The sequence below is a fragment of the Pongo pygmaeus genome, chromosome 2 (assembly GCF_028885625.2).
Source record: "Pongo pygmaeus isolate AG05252 chromosome 2, NHGRI_mPonPyg2-v2.0_pri, whole genome shotgun sequence".
NCBI lineage: Eukaryota > Metazoa > Chordata > Mammalia > Primates > Hominidae > Pongo > Pongo pygmaeus.
In genome coordinates this window covers 89,602,197-89,623,664 of record NC_085930.1, presented here as the reverse complement: position 1 = coordinate 89,623,664, position 21,468 = coordinate 89,602,197, and the positions used below count along the sequence as shown (strand labels likewise).

At 39.9% G+C, this 21,468-nt stretch overlaps 1 protein-coding gene across 6 annotated transcripts in view; it reads left to right on the top strand.

Annotated features, from left to right (window-relative positions):
* The window catches only part of ATXN7 (ataxin 7), a 151,384-nt gene that overhangs the window by 8,050 nt on the left and 121,866 nt on the right, over positions 1 to 21,468 (top strand). Inside the window, exon 3 of one of the 6 annotated variants that reach the window (XM_063661881.1) lies at positions 1,341 to 1,438. The exons of the other annotated variants lie outside the window; for them this stretch is intronic. The gene's annotated coding sequence lies outside the window, so the exon portion shown is untranslated. The remainder of the gene's footprint in view (positions 1 to 1,340; positions 1,439 to 21,468) is intronic. 6 annotated transcript variants of the gene reach the window in all.

The following is a 21,468-nucleotide window of genomic DNA, read 5'->3' as shown; positions in this document are numbered from 1 at the left end:
GTCTTGAGTTAGAACTAGTTAGTCAAGCTGGGCTGTCTCTCTGAGCTCCACATAATCTCATCTTCTAGCAGCCCAGATCAGATTTCCTCAGGTGGAGGCACTTTGTTCCAAGAGGGTGAGAACTGCAAGGTTTCTGGAGGCTTAAGCTTAAGAGTCACACAGTACCACTCTGCCATATTCTGCTAGTCAAAGCAAGTCACAAGGCCAACTCAAATTTAAGGGGTTGGACAAAGATACCCCCTCTTGATAGCAAATGCTGCCAAGTCATATTGCACAGGATAGCCTATAGGGAATTGTTGCAGCCGTCAACATATGTGCCAACCTGTTTTTGTTATATTAACTAAACTCTGTTTGCCATGATTGATAAAACTCTGCTCTGAGGAACAGTGCTAAATGGTTTCCTGTGTTATCTCTTGGGATAACAGCTCTACATGTAGGTAGTATTATCCCATTTTAAAGGTATGAAAAGTGAGCCTTAGAAAGGTTAAGTAACCTGCCCTAGAGCTTTTATCTAGTTAGGGACAGATCTTAAAAGTTAAGGAAAATTTATCTCTATACCAGTGTTTCTTAATCCCATCACTAAAGAACTTGCATGGGGGAGAGAGAGAGGAAGGGTGGGAAGTGGGAGGAAGCGTATTTTTTAAAACCTCAAAATCCATTATCTTAAAATTTTACATGAATTTTGTATTCTACTCTATAATATATCCCTTTTCAATGTAAAATTAATGGTTTAATTACTTGCCAATCAAATTAAATTTTATCCCCCCAACTTTTAAGAAAATGCAATTCTTCTAGACACAGTATAACAGCTAATCAGCCAGAGATCTTTGGTTGTAAGCAGTAAGAACTAAATCTGACTACTTTAAACATAAAGAGATTACTGGAGGGATGTGGTGACAATAATGCGAAAGAATCAGGCTTCATAGTGAATCACATCTAGAGCAGCTTCAGGGATCCAGGTAGCAGGACTCAGTAGACAGTCTTCTCAGGATACAGGAGAGCCAGCCTCTCCAGCAGTTTTTAATCCCACTTTCTACTGAGAGTATATTTTTCATGCCCAGACTGGGTCCTAGTAGGTGCCTTGGTTATTGCCTCACTCAGACAGTACCCTTTAGGGGAGTTGTCATTCCCCAGAAGTGGGAATTGATGGAGGGCAGGTAAAACCAACAGATATTTACTATCTGAACATTTGTGGGCCCCTATGTGTGGTTGGTTTAGACATTGTATCACATATAAGCGACACCATAATGATCCCTGGTTCACCCGTCTCCTTCCCAACCCTACATCTAAGGGTTTTGTTTTGTTTTGTGTTTGAAACAAGCTGTCTTTCTGTCACCTAGGCTGGAGCGCAGTGGCACAGTCGTGGCTTACTGCAGCGTTGACCTCCTGGCCTCAAGCAGTCCTTCCACTACAGCTTCTCAAGAAGCCGGGGATACAGGTGTGTGCCACCATACCTAGCTAATTAATTTTTTTTTCTTTTTTGTAGAGACTGTGTTATCTAGACTGGTCTCCAATTTCTGGGCTCAAGCCATCCTCCCACCTTGGCCTCCCAAAGTGCTAGGATTATAGGCATCAGCCACCACACCTGGCCCCAAGGATTCTTAAACTCCCATCTTTAAAAGCATTCTTGTGGCTCTACACTATCTATTTCCATTTAACCTTACTGGTACTTACCACTCTAAATGCAATACTACATGTGTTTTTTACATGATAATCTTTCCTAAAATATGCATTTTCCTCATTTTTAAAGAAAAGCATATAGACTCTAACCATTTGTTGGTAACAGAGTCACTGTAAACATTTTTATCCAGTGCATAGTGATCCCCTTAAAACCCAATGAGATAAAGTTTATGGTCTCTGCACTAAATTTTCTCAAATTTCTCTGCATTTATTTTTCAGTCTTCTTGTGTCTAAGTGCTTTCACTGTAACTTTGCTAATACTTTAAAATACGCATGTTAGACTTTATAGCTTATAGGCTGAAGGGACAACCTACATTTATTTGGCCTTTGTAAGTATGAGTTAAACCACACTTCAAATGATAAAATGCTGTGCATATACAGTGTGATTTTATACAGAGCATTTTCATGTATGTTCTCCTGTTTCATTGTATATTCCAATCCTTTGAAGTCAGGGAAGAGGAGATATTTTCTCTATTTTTCAGCTGAGGATAAGGTTTAGAAAGGGTGATTTCCCCTCCAACCTAAGACTACTGCAGAATTCAGGTGTTCTGATTGCCCATGCCTTATTGAGGGTGGTTCTAGAACAGTGGTTTACTAACTGCAGAAGCTCCTTTTCTGGATTCTGAAGTTTCCAGGCTGAACTGGAGATGGGTAAACTAATGTTTGTCCTCATTTGAGTAATGTTCCCTAATTGTAGTGACATTGGTGTGTGTCTTAGTCTGTTCAGGCTACTCTAACAAGATACCATAAACTGGGTAGTTTGTAAACAACATACCTTTGTTTCTTATAGTTCTGAAGGCGGACAATTCCATGATCAGGGCACCAGCAGATTGTGTGTCTGATGAGGGCTTGTTTTCTGTTTCATAGATGATGTCACATGGTGGAAGGGGCACACAAGCTCCTGGACCTCTTTCGTAATGGCACTAATCCTGTTCATGAAGCTTCTGCCCTCATGACCTAATCACCCCGCAAAAGGTCCCACATCCTGTTACCATCACTTGGAGGATTAGGATTTTATTTTATTTATTTTATTTTTATTTTTTGTAGAGATAGGGTTTTGCCATATTGTCCAGGCTGGTCTTGAACTCCTGAGTGGCAAGTGATTCTCCCACCTCAGCCTCCTGAGTAGCTGGGACTGCAGGTGCATGCCATCACACTTAGCTAATTTTTTGTATTTTTTGAATAGACAGGGTGTTGCTATGTTGCCCAGGCTGGTCTTGAACTCCTGAGCTCAAGTAATCCTCCTGCCTCAGCCTCCCAAAGTGCTGGGATTACAGGTGTGAGCCACTGTGCCCAGCCTAGGATTTCAACATGTGAATTTGGGAGGACATAAACATTCCGACCATGACAATATGTAATGGTGGTGTCTAGTAGTCACCTTGGTAATTAGTAGCTGCTTCTGTTTATTCTTGCCTTGGAGGCCCAGCATCTTTTTATTTCCCCACAGATAGCCAGTTGAGGAGCTGATTTACCCCATCTCTTCTTGCCATGATTAGCTGGGTTTGAAGTACCTCTTGGAGCCCTTCAATCTGGCCTTTTTTACTTCTTTTCCCTGTAATTACCACCTTGTGATGTAGTCACTTGTCCTCTCAGCCCCTGGACTCTTCTTTTATATGGTCCTGGCTGTTTTCTGCTGACAGGTCTATCACTACAAGAGGTTTTGAGAGGAGCACTTGACACTTTTGTTTAATTAAGGTCTCCAGACAGTTTTCTGTTAATAGCAGGGTTGTATGTTAGGCTGTTTCCCCCCATTACTTTTAAAGTTTCATTGTAGTCTGCATCATAAACTTGTCTGTGGTGGTAATATGGTGTTTCTTGTTTGGCCAGACCTTTTTGTAAATAGACACATCCCAAGACTTCTGTAGCTTTTGGAAGCTTGTTCTGACATTTAACACTAGTTTTAAAGTTGTCTTTTTTTAATTTGTTTCAGGCACTGATTTCTACAGCTTCTAACCATGTTTTGATAAGCACTAGTCAGAAAACTATTTTTCCTCTTGCGTTTTTTGTTTGTTTTTTGTCTTATGTTTTTTGTAGATACTGTGAGCCTTTGGAATCCTTCAACTTAATTCTGAAAAGAATGCGAGTAAAGTTCTACATTGAAAAATAAATATTTTTCATTTCGTTATACTTTTTTTCAGTGGCATTTTTAAGTTTTAGCATACTGAACAGAAAGGCATTTTTAGTGTTCTGGCTCATAGCTCCTCTTAGCTGCTCTAAGAGGAGATATTTAAGGCTCAATTCTCTGTGTCCTCCACTCCCTACCCTGTTGATTATTATTGCTGTGGTAGTTATAACTATAAATCATTTGCAGATCGAAGTTAGAAAAGAGACCATTTGTCATTACATTAAGACAGTTTAAAGGAATCGCTTGTTCAAATTTACTAGCTTCCTGAAGCTAGTAAAGATGTTTATGGTTTCCAAGATTCCCTGTTAATATATTTCAACACTACAAGACAGTGAATAACACTGTTCAGCTATTATAGATTATGAGGAAAGCTAGCTCCTAGAAAAGATTTTTCAGTGCTATAAATGGCACTAAACTGAAAAATCAGTTGTCATAATAAACAGCAGTCCTGATCTGATAGTAGGCAGGTTTCTTGGTGTGTCTGTGCTTTTAGCTAACGGCCAGCAATGAGTAGCTTTCTTTTCCATAGATCTGGTGTCAAGTATTAATCAGCTGTAGACTGGAAAGTTTTTATTGGCTAGCATTTGTAGTGGAGGAAACACCAGTCTGTTTTATCTGTCTCTTAGCCATATAACTGCATATGATATCATCTGCATGGCGTTCTTACAGAGAGAAATAGTTGTATTCTTTTTCATTTGTATTCGGAGTACTTCAGAATATTAAAATAGTGAACTTTGACCTTGAAGCATCTAAATTGTCTCAGTTAAGATTGTGATGTATACCAGAAAAAATTTACACCTTAAATTCAATTTAGCATTCTTGTTTTGCACATTTGGAATGATTTTTTTAAGAACAAAGTCCATGGAATGATTGTACTACTGAAAAATCTTAAATCTCAAAAGCTGAGAAAGGTAATTTAGATTTTAAGTTTCAAGAATTACATAAATTTGGGTCTTATGGAAAAACTGAAATTCCTGAATGCTTACAAAGGTTTTTGTTTAATTTTTTTTCATGATTACAGAAATCATAAGTGTTTGTAGAAAACTCAGAAAATTCCACAGATCGAAGGAAATAAAAGTTACTCATACTTCTACCCAGAGATATCACTATTAACATTTTGTGTATATCCCCCCAGCTGCTTATAGAGTTCTCCAATAAAATATACTTTGAAATGCATGCTTAGAAGTAAGGGTAGAAGAGTGGTAGAAATGGGTACATAGTGTGAACCAAATTTTGTTAATCCTACTGCTTGTCAGACTGCCTGCTAGGTGTTGCCTTCAGGCTGATGAGAGCTGCCTGGCCCTTTGGCCAGCTTTGGCTGATTTGCAGCAGAGCATCTTTTCTTAGACAGCTGTCTGTATCTGTCTGTGTCTTTATCTTAGCAACTGTTTCTTGTCAGCTCCAAATGCCTGCTGGTTGCAGAGGGAGACATTTGGGGTCCTTGTTGGAGTGGCTTATTGATATGAGCCATAAGTTCTTATCAACCCCGTGGAAAAATTCTTTAAATCAGCTCTTATTCAAAAGAATGCCCGAATATTCACAAATATAGTATCCTTCAGATTACTTGCACCAAGTAATGGCAAGGTATTTAGAGACTCCCAGGTGATTTCAATTAACATCTAACCTCAAATCCGGTCTCCTTGGTAAGAGAAAAATCCAGAGAAGGAGCTCAAAGCAGATTATGGTATAAGCATATGCCAGTCCTCTCCTGTGGAAAAAGAAAAGTGCTAATCTGGTCAGAACTGTTAAAGAGACAGGCAAGGCTGAGCACAGCAGAATTCTCTCATCCTGTTCATCTTTTGCATTAGTGCAGAAAAAAGATTTATCTCAGAATGAAAGAAAGAAGGAAGGATGGCAGGCAGGTGGCTAGTAATAGGAGATGGTTGGTTCTCTTCCTCTCTGCCTGGGCTAGTGGTAAGCAGGTCCTCAGGTCTGAAAAACCAGTAAAGTGAAGTGACACACAGGGCAGTTTCCCCAGGCAGTGATACAACTTGTTGGTATTCAGTGTGAAAATAGAAAGCTGACTTTGATTCCTTGCCATCAGCCAGAGGAAACCCTGGAGAAGTAGGAGGCAGTGGCATCTCTTTGTAAACATTTTATTCTTGACAAGTAACAGACTCCTACCTAGAGAATTGTAAGCATTGGCCCCTCCATTATGCCAGCTGTCTTTCAGGAGCACTCTCAGTATTCTCCTGCACTGACCAGTTTAAAAGGTGGTGTTTCTGCTCCCATGCAGTGCTTGGTGTGAAGGAATTAATTTGCAAGATGAATAACCATTGTGATAAGTGCTCACATGCAAAGGAGAGAGATTGCTGATTTTACAAGTGTATGGTTTGCTTTCTTAGATCTGGCAGGAAACAGAGTCCAACTCAGATGGTTTAAGAGACTTTAAATGAAAGAATTATTTTCAGAAGGATGGGCAGAGTTCAGGATAACATGGGTTTCTGTCACCTAGAAACTAATAGCAATGGCAAGCTGTTATCACTGCTAGATCTGAGGGAGCAAAGAGAAGAAATAGTGTTACTGGAGTCTAGTGAGAGCTGGTGCCGTAGTGGATGGGCTGTTAGACAGGAGCTATAGTACTAGAGGGATTCAGCCACTGCCAGAAAAGGGAGCCCAGAGCAGGGAGGGAACAAGGAGGGAATATTCTCCTCTCTGACTTTTTTCTTTGCTCTTTGATCTTTTTCCAGTGCCTCCTATTGGCCAGACTCACCTGGAAGCTGGCCAGCAGGTGAATCTATGATGCTGCCCATAGAGGTCAGCCTCTTGGGACTCAGCAGGGCCCAGAATGGTGGAAAGTTGGTCTGGGGGTGGAAAGTGGATTAGACAAAATTATACCATACCCTATAGCGTATTCTTAATTTCACTTTCATCATTTTATCTCATCATCCTCATCTCCTGAAATCCCAAAATAAACCTTAAAGCATGTGAACTATTGATTATGACTCAGTTCTATCTTTTAATATAAATAGCTCAAAGAGTTACCCTACTCTTATCAGAGAAATTAAATATTCAAAGAGAGAATCTGAACAGTTCTCAGAAGAATTGGAAAATCACTGAAAGACCTTCTGTTGGGGCATTTTGTTCTTGGTTAAAATTAAACTAACATTTAAAAAATATGCATATGAACTGTACAAGTGATTTATCTTAAAATATAAAACTTGTACTTTTAATGACACATTGCTGAAATGTGTTTTTTATTATTAAGGTTAAGGTGCAAAAGGAAAGTGCAACTTAAGTCCTTATGCATTATCTCTTCAGTTTTTTTTTTTTTTTTAGATAGAGTCTTACTCTGTCACCCAGGCTAAATGAAGTACAGTGGCACGATCTCGGCTCACTGCAACCTCTGCCTCCTGGGTTCAAGCGATTCTTCTGCCTCAGCCTCCCGAGTAGCTGGGCTTACAGGCGTGCACCACCAAACCCAGCTAATTTTTGTATTTTTATTAGAGACGGGATTTCACTATGTTGGCCAAGCTGGTCTCGAACTCCAGACCTCAGGTGATCTTTATAAGGCAAAGTGAATTAGCAAAAAGATTCTTATTCCACCAGTCTAGAAATACAAGAACAGATGTGGCTGGTCGCGGTGGCTTATGCCTGTAATCCTAGCACTTTGGGAGGCTGAGGCGGGTGGATCACGAGGTCAGGAGATCAAGACCATCCTGGATAACATGGTGAAACCCTATCTCTACTAAAAAAAAAATACAAAAAATTAGCCGGGCGTGGTGGCACGTGCCTGTAATCCCTGCTACTCGGGAGGCTGAGGCAAGAGAATCGCTTGAACCTGGGAAGCAAAGGTTGCAGTGAGCCGAGATTGCGCCACTGCACTCTAGCCTGGGTGACAGAGCAAGACTCTGTCTCAAAAAAGAAAAAAAGAACAGATTTTTAGCTTATCAAAAGAGAGTCTGTTTTAGTCCATAACTTTATTGAGCTTTGAGGTTTGAGAAATGGAAAGATGAATATTTACTCTGTAAATATGAATGGTGAAAAGAGGTCCACACCTACCTATAATAATTGGTGCTTTAATAAAAGCATCAGCTGTGGGATTAAAAAAGAGGGAAAAGTGATGTAGTGTGTCTTTATCAGAGATTCTTTTAGACAGGTCACAAATATTTATCAAAAGTCTACAGTTGCCGTGTCCTAGAAGTACAGATGAAAAAAGTGCCAAATAGCCCTGACTCAAGGAGTTGGTGTCAGAGTGAGCCTTTCATTGCTGTTTCCTTAAGGGCAGCCAGTCTTTTGGTGCCTTTCCATTGTCTAGAGGAAGGATGATATCCAAAACTTTGAACAGATCTTTCAGTGATCCTCTGGTCTGGCCCTGCCTGCATCTTCTGTCTCACCAGATGCTCTGGCTTTTTAGTTCCTTGAACTTGCCGTTCTTCCTCAATGTCTTTTCTACTGAGATTTCGTTTGGGGTGCTTGCTGCCACCCTCATCTCCCTAACACCTTTTTGCCTCCTTTAAATGCCACCTCTTCACAGAAGCCTTCCCTGACCTTCTAGACAAAATTCAGTGACTTTGTTACTTGCTTTAAAACCCTGTGTATTCAGACACTCCACCCTTCTCATTCAAAGCACTCTTTCAATTTATTTGTGTAAAGGTTTTATGGCTTTCTTTCCTACTAGAAGTAAACACCATGAGAACAGCGTTCATTGCTGTCTGTTTCACAGCTGTCTCCTCAGTGCCTAGCATGGCGCTCAATAGAGACTTGCAAAAAAGGGAAAAAGAACTGCTTTAAACCCAACCCCTGCTACTCACCAGTTCTGTGACCTTTAGTGGTTCGCTTTTTGGAGTCTCAATTTGTTATCTGTAGAATGGGAATAATGATGATAATGGCTATCGTTTATTGAGCAGTTAGTATGTGCCAGACTGTGCTTTACTTGCATTATCTTTTCAGTTAAACCCCATCAGAGAAGTGAAAAGATTTGCTTGAGCTCACATAGTTTGAAAATAGAAAACAGGATTTAAACTCTGGTCTGTTTAATTCAAAAAAATGGATTGCTCTTAGCCATGCCTTTTTGTGATTGAGTAGTACCAATGCTGAGAATGCTCAGGTTGAGGAGGGAGTAGGTTCGGAATCTCCTAAACCATTTTAGGGAATCAGTATGGGATTAACTCTGCCTGTTTGAAGAGATAAGTGACCTCTAAACTGATTTCTGAAGAAGTTAGTTGGGTCTAGAAGCAGCCAGAAGTGCAGATACTCTAAGAGAACTTTTCAGTGTGCTGGAAACTGACCTTGTTCATTGTGGTTGGAGCATTTTTTTTTTTTTTTTTTTTTTTGAGACGGAGTCTCGCTCTGTCGCCTGGGCTGGTGTGCAGTGGTGCAATCTCAGCTCACTGCGACCTCTGCCTCCTGGGTTCAAGTGATTCGCCTGCCTCAGCCTCCTGAGAAGCTGGGATTATAGGTGCCTGCCACTATGCCCAGCTAATTTTTTGTGTTTTTAGTAGAGACGGGGTTTCACCATGTTGGTCGGGCTGGTCTTGAACTCCTGACTTCGTGATTTGCCCGCCTTGGCCTCCCAGAGTGTTGGGATTACAGGCGTGAGCCACCGCACCTGGCCACTTGATTGGAGCATTCTCCAGGGCTAAGAACTGTAAGGTTGGGCCAGAGAGTAAAGTAAAGGGACTTACAGGCTGCTGGGCAGGGTTAGGCCAGGGAGTTAACTTTCTGCTAAACACTGTGGGGAGTCCTTGATGGATTTTATTTGTTGAAAATACTTTGGAAGCAGGAAGTCCCAATTTGGAGTCCATCTTGGAGGCAGAAGTATCCAAAGCCCTTCTCTCAGTTTGCATCTCTAGCAAAGAACACATTTTAACTAATTATTTCACTCTACTGCTGCACCCAGTGTGACAGTGTTTGAAAAGGAACCAGCATTGTGAGGTGAGGAATGGATTTTTATGTTTAGTTACAGCAGTATAATTTTGCTGCTGCTCTTACTGTTTTCGTTTGGGGACAGATTCCCTAACCCAGATGGATGGCAACCTTACACAAGTTACTTCACCTCTCTAGCCTGTTTCTCATCTGGAAATTAGAAATAGTTAAAATATCTATCTTGTCAGCTTGTCGTGCAATATTCACACAGTGCGTGGTATAAAATAAACTTTTAGGCAACATTAACGGTTATTGTTTTTAATATGACCTATCCATTCTGGCCTTTGGCTCTTTTTTTTTTTTTTTTTTGGGGTCAGAGTCTTCTCTGTCACCTAGGCTGGAGTGCAGTGGCACAATCTTGGCTCACTGCAGCCTCCGCCTCACAGGTTCAAGCAATTCTTGTGCCTCAGTCTCACAAATAGTTGGGAATGTAGACACGCGCCACCACGCCCAGCTAATTTTTTTTTTATTTTTAGTAGAGACGGATTTCACCATGTTGGCCGAGCTGATCTCGAATGCCTGTCTTAAGGTAATTCGCCTGCCTTGACCTCCCAAAGTGCTGGGATTACAGGTGTGAGCCACCAAACTTGGCCTCTGGCCTATGACTCTTAAATGAATATGTGTTGTTTATTTATCAGACAGGTTGATTGGGACATAGGTGCTGACATTTTTAAAGATCATGATTTTAGGATCTTACAAAGTAAAACTGGCAATTAAAAAAGGCAACGAACACCTTAGTGAGGCGGTTTTGGTATTTCCTAGATGTCTTTAGGATGAACACATAGATGAAATGCATAATATGAATGTGAGCCAGTACTTAAAGAGCTCGTGGTGTGTGCCAGGACTGTGTTTTCCATGCATTTTTCCTGAGAAGTAGGTTTGATTATACAGTATCTATTTTACAGATAAAGGTTGAGGTCTTTTCTTTCTAAGGTGTTATTAGACAGCTATAGACATGGACACCAAACCACGTGCTTCTCCAAAATTTGTTGAGCCTTCAGCATTGTAAAGGCTTGGCTTACCTTCCATCAACTTCAGCAGTTCTGCTGGAAGGGAAAAATGGAAACAGGGCCCTTGATTTTTTCTCATTATTGGATTAATTGGAAGCACTAGGCATGGTGTGCTGCGTGGTGCATAGTAGAGGCTCAGTAAATGTTTATTGAATATAAATCTGCATCAGACCAAGTGAAAACAAGTTAGAGAAAAGCAGTATTAGATCCTGGCCCCAGGCTGTTTTCTATTTTAAAAAAGTCTGAGGTCACCAGAGATTTTATTAGCATAGTCCATTTGTTAATATTGCAGATTAATGGTTGGTTGAAGGCTGAGGTGAAGAATTGCCCAGTGTGTGTTGCATGGGATTAACTCCAGTCTGGGCAGTTAATTATCTCTAGAAATCTGTTCACTTCCCACTAGGTACCCCTACTGCCCAAGAACCTCCCGGCTCTGTGTTTGTGTTCAGCTGATTCGTTTATTCCCAATTAAAAAAAAAAAAAAAAACTAGTTGTAACATTAAAATATGCAAATAGGATAGGTGTGAGTATCCTAAATAATCCTATGTATCTATTCTATTTAAACATAAATAGGAAGGTATAACTGCCATAAGTCATCACTAGTGTATTTCAAAGCCAGATCTGATTGATATTTCTATTTTCCCTTAGCTCAGGTAATTAAGAGTTGACACCAAGGAAATATCATTTAGTATTAAGGGGAGAAAAGAGGATACCTTATTGCATAGAATAGCAAAAAGTAGCATTTAATTCTAGATTTCTTCTCATTTCCCCCAACAACAGAAAAAAAAAAATATTTTTTCCCCTGGGGGAACTTGATTAGGATACTTATTGACCCTGTCAAACCTGAAAGTCAGATGGTAGCCTGATTACCAAGCTTGATTGATTACCAAGCATCCTTTTTGTGATTTATTATTTTATGCCACGAAAGGAAGATACTTCAAGAGATAATTTTGTTCATTTACTATAGAAGTAGTTCATCTAGAAATTTTAAAGTGTCAAACATTAAGACCAGTGTCCAGATCTTGATTTCTAATACCATTCTCCATTAAAAGGAGATTCTGTGCCTGGGACAGGGGATAAACAATATGAGCCTGTAGTATCTTCTAGTTCCAGAAAGTAAGAAAATAACACACACACACACACATACACACACACACTCACTCATTCTCTCTCTCCCCACACACAATGATGGGGTGTGTCAAAGGGACCACAGAGACAACTGAAAGAGCTCCCAAAGGTCAAACCTAGAACAATTTGAGCAGCTAAAAAACATAGTATTAGATTGTAACCCAATATATAAAATAAATGTAAATAAAATATACAGTATATATATTTTTAAAGGCTCATATAAATATATAAACAAATAATATGTGATATAAAATCATAAATATCCATGAGGCCATACTGGTATAAATAAATGATTGGATAAATAAGCAAATGGGAGAGAATAGATAAATCTTTAATATAAAAGAACTCCAAATGATTTATGCAGATAATCTTCTCTCAAGGAGCTGGAACATCACTGCCAATCTTTTTTTTTTTCTTTCTTATTTTTTTGGGGGGGATCAGGGTCTCCATCTGTCACCCAGGCTGGAGTGCAGTGGCACAGTCTTAGCTCACTGCAACCTCTGTCTCTTGGGCTCAAGGTGTCTTCCCACCTCAGCCTCCGAGTAGCTGGAACTACAGGTGTGTGCCACCATGCCCAGCTAATTTTTTTTTTTTTTTGTATTTTTTATAGAGATGGGATTTTGCCATGTTGCCCAGGCTGGTCTTGAACTCCTGGGCTCAAGCGATTCACCTGCCTCAGCCTCCCAAAATGCTGGGATTACAGTTGTGAGCCACCGCGCCCAGCCCACTGCCCATCTTTTAAGTCTGAGCTGTGCCTAGTGCCAAAGAGTGCAATATGAAAAGGGAGGAAAGAGACAGCTTCCTAACATTGGCCTGGGCAGTGATTTTTTGGATATCACCCCAAAAGCACAGGTAACCAAAAAATAGAAAAAATGGGGTTGCATCAAACTAAAACAGCTTCTGTATAACAAAGGAAATATAGTCAACAGAGTGAAAAGACAATCAACAGTATGGGGGAAAATATTTGCAAACCATACATATGATAAGGGGTTGATATCTAAAATATATAAGGAACTCAACTTAACAAAACAGATAACCCAATTATAAAAGGAGAAAGAACCTGAATTGACAAGACGTACAGATGGCCAACAGGTATATGAAAAGATGCCCAATATCACTAATCATTAGGGACATGCAAGTTAAAACCACAGTGAGATATCACCTCACTCCTGTTAGAATGGCTATTCAAAAAGACAGAAGATAACAAGTATTGGTTAGTATGTGGAGAAAAGGGAATCTTTGTACATTGGTAGTGGGGATGTAAATTATAGTACAGCCATTATGAAAAACAGTATGGAGGTTTCTCAAAAAATTAAAAATAGAAAAGAACTATATGACCCATCAGTCCTACTTCTGCATATATATCCGAAGGAAATCAGTATGTCACAGAGGTATCTGCACTCCCATGTTCATTGCAGCATTATTCACAATAGCCAAGATATGGAGTCAATCTTGGTATCCATCAATGGATGAATGGATACAGAAAATGTGATATTTAGGCCAGGCACAGTGGCTCATGCCTGTAATCCCAGCACTTTGGGAGGCCAAGGTAGGTGAATCATTTGAGACCAGGAGTTCAACCTAGCCGGGCCAACATGGTGAAACCCCATTTCTACTAAAAATATAAAAAATTAGCAGGGCATGGTAGCATGCACCTGTAGTCCCAGCTACTTGAGAGGCTGAGACAGGAGAATCGCTTCAACCTGGGAGGCGAAGGTTGCAGTGAGCCGGGATCGCCCCACTATACTCCAGAGCGAGACTCTGTCTCAAACAAAAAAAAAAAGAAAAGAAAATGTGATATCCAGTGTATATATGCAAATAATGTAAGACCGTTCAGTTTTAAAAAAGAAGGAAATCCTCTCATTTTCGACAACATGGGTGAACCTGGAGGATATTACGTGAAATAAGCCAGACACAGAAAGACAAATACTGCAGGAATCTCACTTACATGTGGAATCTAAAAACATTGAACCACAGAAGCAGAGAGTAGAATAATGGTTGCCAGAGGCTGGGAGTTGGGGGGAGTGGTGAGGGAAATGGGGAGATGTTGATCAAAGAGTACAAGTTTCAGTTAGGATGAATGAGTTCTAGGAATCTGTTACGCAGTAATGGTGACTATAGTTAATAATACTGTATACTTGAAAATTGCTGAGAGTAGATCTTAAATGTTCTCACCCCCGCAAAAGATGAGGTGACAGATATGCTAATTAGCTTGATTTAATTATTTTATAATAAATACATAAAAGATCATATTTACACTGTACAATTTTGTCAATCCACCTTAAAGCTGGAGGAAAATAAATAATCACATGTTGGTATTGGTTCATTAGCTGTGACAAAGATACTATACTTATATAAGAGGTTAACAATAGGGAAAACCAGGTGTCAGGTTTACAGGAACTCTCTGTATAATCTTTGCAACTTTTCTGTAAATTTAAAGTCATCCCAAAATTGAAAGTTTATTTTTAAAAAAGACTATGGCAAGGACAGTAGTCTATAGTTCAAGTTTAATTTTCATCCCGTAGGGAGCCTGAGGTAAATAAAATAGTCCTTAGTGTTCTGGTCTTATTATGGTGTAAAGTGGGGCAGTTCTTCCTTGCTGTTGTCTTATAAAGCCATGACAGTTTGTTTGCAGAATCAGAGAATGCAGTATTTCTAAATGTCCTCCTGTGGAATTTCCTACTGGCATGACTTTTTTCCCCTTTGCTTCTGCCCAGTAGCAGTCCCTTGAGTGGCATTTGCTGTCCTAGTTAATCAGAGGGTAGGAGAAATGAAAAACTCTCCTCTTCTCCCTCCCATGAAGTTTCAATGGGCGCTGGAAATGTAGGTCAAATTGCATCACCATAGAAAGGAGCGAACAGGAAGGTATTTATGAAGTGCTGCCAATGTCTCTTTAGATTCAGAGTCATGACGAACTGGTATTGAGCCCGTTTAGGTGTGAGATACAGGGAATCAGGGGGCATGTTTGTGATGTAGTGCCAGAATGTTATATTTCAACCAGTGATAAAAGATCTCTGTCTGAAACCCTAGTGGAAATGACTTACACTGGCTTTGTTTAATTTGCATCTCCCAGCTTCCGGAATTCTTTTTGTCTCTTATTTATTATTGGCACATTGCAAAAATTTGTATTAATTTAGCCAGAGAGATGTTTGAATTGTAGAAACTATTGCCATGTGTACATTTTAAAAAGTCTATTTTTTGGTAGTCACATAAGTCTAATAATATATTTTGGAAATTACGTATAAACATATGCACTGTGACATCTTGATTAGCACATAGAAACCTCAAAATATTTTTTTATTTTTAAATTATGTTTAAAGTATCTGTTAGATGGATCTCTGTTTTATTATTTATTTTATTTTATTATTTTTTTTAGACAGGGTCTCACTCTGCCACCCAGGCTGGAGTATGGTAGCACTATCTCAGCTCACTGCAGCCTCAACCTCCCAGGCTCAAGTGATCCTCCCACCTCAGTCTCCCAAGTAGCTGGGACTACAGGCATGTGTCACCATACCTAGCTAATTTTTGTATTTTTTTGTAGAGACAGGGTTTCACCATGTTGCCCAGGCAGGTCTCAAGCGATCCACCTGCCTCAGCCTCCCCAAGTGCTGGGATTACAGATGTGTATTGCTGTCCTCAGCCTCTATCTTTTTTTTTTTTTTAATGGAAAAATCTTATAGATTTTAGGATATAAGGAGACTTTAAATACATGTTTTTATTTTTTACGTATTGTGTGCTACCTACTCCTTTGTAAGATACCCAGATATTGACTGCCAAAATATTCTGTTACTGACAGTGTTGTGAACAGTAGGCATCCTGATAGCAAAACCAACTCTAAAACCTCTATTTTCGTTCCCTTCTTCTCCCATCAAGATAATCAGTAGTTGCTTTATGTACAAAATGGAAAGTCAGATGATAAGAGATTTTTACAGAGGCTTGGATATTATTTAATAATATGAATTGAATAGATTATTCTGTGGAATATGTTTATAATTCAACATGGTTTTAGCTATTTTTTAACTTTTTATTTTGAGATAATTATAAATTTATAGGAAGTTGCAAAGATGGTCCAGAGAGGTCCTGGTTATTCTTCACCCAGTTTCTCCCATTTATTATGTCTTAACTATAGTGCAGTATTAAAACCAGGACATTGACATTGGCTTAAAGGACATATATGGTTCTGTGTCATCTTATCATGTGTATTTTCATGTAATCACTACCACAATCAAGATACAGAACTATTCTATCACTAAAAAGATCTTGGCCGGGCGCAGTGGCTCATGCCTATAATCCCAGCACTTTGGGGGGCTGAGGCAGGCGGATCTTGAGGTCAAGAGATCGAGACCATCCTGGCCAACATGGTGAAACCCTGTCTCTACTAAAAATACAAAAATAGCTAGGGGTGGTGTCAAGTGCCTGTAATCCCAGTTACTCAGGAGGCTGAGGCAGGAGAATCGCTTGAACCTGGGAGGCAGAGGTTGCAGTGAGTCGAGATCATGCCAGTGCACTCCAGCCTGGCGACAGAGCGAGACTCCGTATCAAAAAAAAATAAAAAAAAACAGATCTCCCCTGTGCTACCCCTTTATAGCCACATTCATTCCTGTTATCCTCACAGTCCCTAACTCCTGGCAGCTGCTAATCGGTTCTCCAACTCTAAATTTGTCATTTTGGGAATGTTACATAAATATGATCTTTTAAAATTGGCTTTTTTCACTTAGCATTTTAAAAAGAATTTTATTTTTAAAAGAATATGATAAAATTTTTAAGCGAATATTTATTTTTTTAAAGTTGTTACCCAGAGTTTGATTCACTAATTTTTAAGACCATATTTTTCTAGCTTGGGTGTTCCATACTCTGTGTTGCTATATTTGAACAGCAGCTAAAGTCGAATATGCCGACGTAATAGCTGATTATAGCATTAACCTTATTGCCTGCTGTTAAGGATGATACCCTGATGTTAAAGGGAAAATTACCCTGGGAAAAGTCCATCCTATCAACAAAGTAGATATTACAATTGATGAGGAGCAGGAATAAGAAGTCCCAATGTTTATAACAAATAAAGTAACTGACCATATTTGTACTCCATTTCATCTTGAAATCTTCAAAGGAGAGAGACTTTTTGGAACATGATATTTAAATGAACAGCAGTTGAAATATTTACATTAATTAACTAATGTAAAGCTTATGTCACAGAATTGTAGAATGTCACCATACGAAATCAAGTGTCTGCATCATGTTAAGCTTCTTTGAATGTCTTAAGTAGGAAATGGAGTTCTATGGATAGGCAAGGGCTGGAAATAGCCTCAGAAAAACCAAATCTTCAGATGCTGGTATACTATTTTCTGACAAAATACGGAGAATATTCTAGGATCTATAGGAGGGCATGTTAGTGTTTGGCTGCAAATAATGATACTGTGGCTCTAGGGAATGCCACATAGTCAAACCTATAGCACTGAGCAAATAGAAGGTGAATCCCAGGATACCATTCTGCAGCTCATGGCAGTGAATAAGCACTGGCTCCTCAGCTTCTCCAGAATTCATGTTCCTGAGGTTGTGTCAGGACAGATTTTTATGAATAGGATAATCTTGCAACTAGCAAATGATTTTTGTTTGGCCCTAGCTCCTAACATTTTAGATAGTCTTCCTCCCAGTTGGGAAAATATTCCTGGTAATTAAAATCGTCCTCTACTTACCAGCTTAACATTTTTCCCTTGATCACATTTGTTTTCTTTAAGCAGCATATGATTGTACTTAAAGTAGCTATTGGGATAGAGGAGAAGGGAAACAATCATTTATTGACCATCAGCTATATGCCAGCCGCTTTGCTAAGTGTTTATGTACATTCATGCATGTAATTGTAGTATTGAAAAATTTCATTAATGATACTCATTAAGTTATGGATCTGAAATAAACAGCATCCTAAGCAACTCTTTGTAGCAAGCCAATTTTCTTGGTCAGATTTACTCAAGGGGTTTATTGACCAAAACACAGTAGAGAAAGAGTGAGGCATTGTGCATATATGCCTGTGAGAAATGGTTTAAAGAATATAATTATATCTATTAATTTGTATATTCATGAGACAGTGTGTAAAATGATACAGAATTTAGACATGTAAGACCCAGCCCCTCTCCTCTTAGCTATTTATCCAAATGAGGGAAACAAGTTTTGAGTTAAAGGAAAATATCGACTAACTACAGGACTTAAACTGCTTAACCCATCAATGTAACATGTATAACAAGGCATTACATAATTATTTTTGAAATCTTTCAGATTGTAAATGCTTTAATATTCAGAAGAGGAAATGATTACTGATCTCTGACCCTTGATTTTGTTATCTGTATGATTTTGCTACCTCATAGAAGTGAATAAAATAATGTATATAAAAGACTTAATATAATGCCTACTACTTAGTATACCTTCAGTAAATTATAGCGGTTGCTGTTGGTAATGAAAATTATGATGATAGTAAGAATACTTTATAAGAGTAGGCTAACTGCTATAATGACCCAAAACCCCAGTGCCTTAACATAATATATGTTTATTTCTTGTTTAAGCTCAGAGTGTGTTGGCAAGGAGGCTGTTGATTCCCCCAGTCATTCAGGAGTGAAATTGTGTGGCTCTGCCGTCCTGTAGGTACTTGGAGCCCTTTCCATTTGACCAACAGAGGGTAGGAGAGACTGAGGCTCAAGCCAGAGAGGTTTGTATGGGCCTAGCCCAGAAGTGTGGCACCCAACATTTCTTTTTTTATTTTATTTTATTTATTTATTTGTTTTGAGATGGAGTCTCGCTCTGTCACCCAGGCTGGAGTGCAGTGGCACCATCTCGGCTCACTGCAACCTCCACCTCCTGGGTTCAAGTGATTCTTGTGCCTCAGCTTCCTGAGAAGCTGTGATTACAGGCACGCAGCACCACGCCTGGCTAATTTTTGTATTTCGAGTAGAGATGGGGTTTCACCTTGTTGGCCAGGCTGGTCTGGAACTCCTGATCTCAGTGATCCGCCCACCTCAGCCTCCCAAAGTGCTGGGATTACAGGTGTGAGCGACGAGCGACTGCGCCTGACCCCAGCATTTTTTTTTTTTTTTTTTTAAGAGATGGGGTCTTGCTCTTTTGCACTAGCTGGAGTACAGTGGCACAGTCATAGCTCACTGCAGCCTTGAACTTCTGGGCTCAAGTGATCCTCCTGCCTCAGCCTCCCAAGTAGCTGGGACTACAGGTGTGCGACACCACACCTGGCTAATTATTTATTTTAATTTTCATAGAGATGGAGTCTCGCTGTGTTGCCCAGGCTGGTCTCGAACTCCTGGCCTCAAGGGATCCTCCCTCCTCAGCCTCCCAAGGTGCTGGGATTATAGGCGTGAGCCATCACGCCTGGCTTATGCAACATTTTTGTTCACATTTTGGATTCAGTCACATGTCTCTACCTTACTGCAATGAATACTGGGAAATTTAGGCAAATTATGTGCTCAGGCAGAGAATGTAAATATAGGTGACTATTGGCAATCTCTATCACAAATAGTATTTACAAAGGCTTAATAGAAGTGGAAGCATTTTCCCTGGATCTTTTAGAGAAGAGTGAAATTTGTTGTATGCTGCTCAGCCTGTATTTAGGAGGTAATATTTAAAGAGATGGGTAGAATAATTAAAAACTGTGCGAGCATTATTAATGAAAACTACATTTATCCCACTAGCCACTGCCCTTACTGTCAGTCATTTGGTAAGTGACCTTTGGCAAGCCATTTATCTGTTACAGACCTGCATTTCCTCACTTACAAGTATTCTTTGTAGGACTGTGGTGAAGATTAAACAAGACAGTGCATGTACAGAGTTTAGCAGAGGGTCTGATCCAAGTTAAGCAAGTTAAGCACTCAGCGAAAATTGTTCTTATTGGTAGTGTTGATAAGTATGGCCTCAGAGTAAAATGTGTGCTAGCTGTTCATTTATTTAACATCTATCCTAAGGGACCATGCTAGACTAGCAAAGAATGACTTGACTGAGGACACGTATATGAATTTTAGAATTTTGTAACTCCAGGCCAGTCATAGGAGATTAACGTTCCCCTGGTAGACTACTGGGGAACAAACTCTCTCTGTTCCCCAGGCTTTCCTCCTCCCAGTCAACTTTAAAGACACCTCCACCACACACACACACACACACACACACACCCACACCCCAACTCCTGTCAACAGGAGTACTGAACTTTAATTTGCCTCTTATCGCTCCTACACACACACACACACACACACACACACACACACACACACACACACACACACACACACACACACACACACACACACACACACACACACACACACACACACACACACACACACACCCCAACTCCTGTCAACAGGAGTACTGGACTTTAATTTGCCTCTTATCCCTCCTTCTCCCTTCCTTAGCATTGATGTCTATAGGTGAGTTTCCCTGGAGAGAGTGAAGGTAAATGCCAGAGCAGCTCTTTATTCCACTGGCCTAATTGCAAGTTCTTAGCAAGGCAATAGCATCCCACTCCAGGCACATATTAACCTGAGTGGCTGGGTAGCCGTCAGGACCTGTGGTTCCATTTTATCCAATTCAATTCATCAGGCATTTATTAACACTTAACAGCATTGGGCCCTAGGGATACAAGAATGAAATGTTGCAGACCCAGCCTCCAGGAAGCCCACCTAGGGCAGTAGGCATGATGACCTAATGAGGTTTCATCTGAGCTGGGTTTTGAAGTGTAGATGTGAGTTACTTGGAAAGTAAGAAAGGAGTTCAAGGAGGCATGAACAGCAGGTGTGGAGAAACAGGTGGGAATTGTGGTGTATGGCAGTGGAGGGAATGGTTTTAAGCTCAACTCTAACATACACTACCTCAGCTTTTATTGGCCTCATCTCACAAGCCTCAATTTTCTGTTAAAGGAGCACAGAAAGAGTTCCTATGTTATAGATGGGAGGACTAAGTGAAATGATGCATGTAAAAGACTTACTTTTTGTTACTGGGTGCATGGTAAGTGTTCAGTAAATGTCAGCTACTACTACTATTATTATTGTCATGTGCTTTTATAAATTGACTTTCAAATCTACTGACTTGATCAGGGTTTTGCACAATGACAAATTGGAGAATTACTGGGAATTTTATATTTTACTTTTCTTTTAGCTAATGGTGAAATGGTGCCCTATAGTCACAAATAATGGATAGAAAAATGCCTTGCTGACCTTTCTTTGCTAAAAGAAGAGGGAACCTAGTTAACCTCAGTGAAGCCTGGGAGAGATAGGCTCAAGATGGGAGAACTGTGTGTCCTGAAATGGCAAAAGAGTGAAGGATGGCTATATTGAACATATTTGGAGAGAGCAGAGGGACTGAACATTGTGTAGGTATATACTAATAGAAGCTGTTAGAAAATGGAGGCTCCTTTAAAAATAAGACTCCACGTGAGGCGTTCTACGAAGTGTTGGGAAAGCCCTAGGACTGACTGCAGTGGCTGAAATGCACTCAAGAAACCCAGGCCAGAGTTACTGGAGCCCTTCCTCACAATTGGCCTTGGCTCCCTCTCCACTTGTGTGTTTTCACATTGACTTGATCCTCAGTGGAGTAACTCTGAGCAGTGGCTGTAGCTCAGTAGGTAGAAAAACTCTCTAACCTTTGAAGAGGGGAATACAGTAGCACCAT